We start from the raw sequence: 3,579 nt of genomic DNA, 5'->3' as shown, positions 1-3,579 counted from the left end.
ATTGTGGCAATGCCTTTATCTAGTGGCCGCTTGGGCCGATAGAGCCCTTATTGCTACTTCATCTACTCCTGCACTGAAGGGTTCTATCTCTGCTTCTATTTTTGGTACCGGTGTTGGCTGAAGTGGCTTGTATGCACTTTTTACTCACCAGGAGTTCGAGGCATCTCCAAATATTATTATTGGTATATTGAAAACTTCTTCTCTATGGGTATGTTCTCATGCCCCAAAACTATGAGTCAACATAGGTTTAGATTTTTAGATTATTCCAATTTTTATATGGATGACAGATACAACTCTGATCACTTAGATTAGGTTATACCCCTGGCAAGAGTATGACATCTCTCCCTAATGTGGGGTTTTCCCATAAGGGAACGAGACGTTGGACTCCATGATAGCTCACATAATTTATGTCGGTTAGAAGAACCTCCCTAATAGTAAAAGTAAATACATAGCTTTGGAGTAAATTTTCCTACAGCTTACAGAAAAGAGTTAGAAATAACAGAATAACTTTTAGAAAACTAAATATAAAGGCTCTGAACTTTAATTAGATATTTCTTTACAAAAATACATTAGCTTCAGACTTCAGCTTTCAGATTTTAGATATAAAAGTGAGTCCTTTCTACACTTAGAAAACTTGATTTATAGACAAAACACTAGTACAACTTTTAGAACTAAATCTTATGACTCACTAGATTTATAAAGTATGATTTACTACTCATGATTATGATTCTTAGATTTCAGATATTCTAGCTTATGTGACTCATCTACATTTAGCATGCATTGTTTTACAAATTATGATGATGTTGATACATAGCTTTACTTATGCATTCACCCTCATATACTTAGTACATTCTCAAAGTACTAATCCATATATATGTCTATGTGCTACATTGTCTTATAATGTAGGTTCAGGCACTCAGTTCCAGCAGCGTGAGTAATTTCCAGCATCTCCATCTACATCTCGACAGTTGGTGAGTCCTCATAGTTTGGAGACTTAATCTTTCAGGTTTTTAGCTTATTAGATTAGATGATTCAATATTTTTATATAGTTTGAGTCAGCTAGGGGATTGTCCCAGTTACTCTCTAGTTATTAGTAGTAGAGGCTTGTAAGACTGCTAGATATGATTTAGATTATTTAGTATTGATTGTTCATACTATTGAGTTTAGTATTTTAAAGAGATTATATTCAGATATTCTCATTTAGCTCAGACAGATTTTTGCATTCTAATTTTAATGTAATATCTATATTTTCTCTATTATGAGATTCAGACTTAGTAGAAGGAAGATATGGTTAGCTTAAGGCTACTCGTAGTCTTAAGCACCGTGTGATGTATCGGGACCCATTTTTGGGGCGTGACAAACTTGGTATCAGAGCCTATGGTTTATACGAGTCATAGGGAGTCACACAAGTCATGTTATGTAGAGTCTTGATAATGGATATGAAGTACACCACGTTTTTGTTCAAGAGTCTAGGGGATATTTTTAGGAAATCATTGCTCTTTTTTATTATTTATCATGCTTACCGTATCTCTATCTGCTTTTAACTTGTTCTATTACATGATAGTTGAATATGCCTCCTCATCGAGCTAATGTCCACAGAAATGATAACCAGTCACCCCAGCTTGCTGATCCTCTGAATGAGAACAGATCCCATGTTGAATTTTGGGTTACCTTTTAATTGTTGGCCCAAGCTATAACTGCCAATGTTCAGGGCAACCATTAGGCGGCAGTCCCACTTCAGCCAAATAGTGATTTAGCAGAAGACAAAATACTAGACTTTATGAGAATGAATCCGCCAGGGTTCTTTCTGTCAAAAGTAGGTGAGGACCCACAACTTTATTTAGATGAGGTAAAGAAGATCACCCAAATTATGTATGTTTCTGAAGAGGAGAGTATAGAGTTAGCATCCTATAGATTGAAGGATATAGGGTATGATTGTGTAGTTATGTGAAAGAATGTTAGAGGTGATAATAACAACACCTATGAGTTGGTAGATATTTTGGAATGCTTTTCTAGATAGATTCTTTACGCATGAAATAAGAAAAGCTATGATAAAGGAGTTTGTGAACCTGAGGTAAGGCTCAATGACAGTGAAGGAGTGCCATCTTAAGTTAAACTAGTTGTCTAAGTATGCCCCTAATACGATGGCTGATCCTAGGAAAAGTATTAGTAAGTTTATTACTGGAGTATCTTGTTTGGTAGTCAAGGAGTGTATGACTGCCATGCTTACTGGGGACATAGATCTTTCAAGGTTGATACTTCATGGTCAATAGATTGAGGCAAAAAAGATGAAGGGAAGAGAGAGGGAAAATTAAAAGGCTAGAATCGGGTACTTTGAGTATGGATAGACTAGATTTGGAGGGGGGAATCATTCGCAGTTTTAGAAATTTTCATTTATTCCAGTGCCATATTTAGCTAGTGCTACCACTCGCAGAGCTATATAGGAAAAGTGGGGTAAGACTTCTATGTCCAGATCTCAGAATAGTGTTAGTTTTAGTGGTGAAAATCATCCTGGTGAGTGTTTGTTGGGAAATAAAGGTTGTAATGGTTGTGGTAAGTTGGAAATGAAATCAAAGAGTATCTGCATACTAAGAAAATAATTAGGGATTTTTTTCCCTAGACTCAGACTACTAGTGACCAACTCCACTTTGTCGGCCAGTCCATCCTCAGGGCGCATTATCCAGTACCGGTGGTGGTCAGCACTAGAATTGGTTTTATGCTTTACCCTCTTGGCAAGAGCAGAAGGATTCAACAGATGTCGTTACTGGTATACTTCATGTCTTTCATCTTGATGTTTATGTGTTGTTAGACCTTGGGTTGAATTTCTCTTATGTGACCCCATTAGTTATAGTGAATTTTGAAATAGGTCTTGAAAAGATCCCTGAGCCTTTCTTAGTTTCTACCCTAGTGGGTGAGTCAGTTATTGTCGAACAGATCTTTAGAAATTATCCTTCATAAATTTATGTTAGCAGACGTAATAGAATTAGATATGGTTGAATTTGACCTTATTCCTGGTATGGATTGGCTCCATTCTTGTTATGCATCAATATATTGTCGCACTCGAGTGGTGAAGTTTCAGTTTCCAGATGAGCCAGTCTTTGAGTGGGGAGGAAGTTCACTGTCCCCCAAAAGTCATTTCCTATCTTATCTTAAAGCCAAAAATTTTATTTTTAAAGGGTGTATCTATCATCTAGTTTAAGTCAAAGACACTAAGTCTAAGACTCCAACAGTTCAGTTAGTCAGTGCAGTCAATGAGTTTCCTGATATTTGTCTTAAAGATTTGCCAGGGGTACCTCCCGATAGGGAAATAAAATTCAGTATTGACCTTCTTCTAGATACTCAGCCTATCTCTATTCCTCCTTACTATATGGCTCCAACCGAGGTTAAAGAGTTAAAAGAGCAGCTTAAAGATCTCTTAGATAGGGGTTTCATAAGGCCCAGTGTTTCTCCATGGAGTGCTTCCATCCTATTCATGTGAAAGAAAAATATTTTTTGGCGAATGTGCATCGACTATTGTCAGCTGAATAAAGTCATAGCAAAAAAAATAACCTTTTCCTAGATTTGATGACTTATTCAACC

The sequence above is a fragment of the Capsicum annuum genome, unplaced genomic scaffold, assembly GCF_002878395.1.
Source record: "Capsicum annuum cultivar UCD-10X-F1 unplaced genomic scaffold, UCD10Xv1.1 ctg3426, whole genome shotgun sequence".
NCBI lineage: Eukaryota > Viridiplantae > Streptophyta > Magnoliopsida > Solanales > Solanaceae > Capsicum > Capsicum annuum.
Note: the sequence above shows the minus strand (reverse complement) of the source record.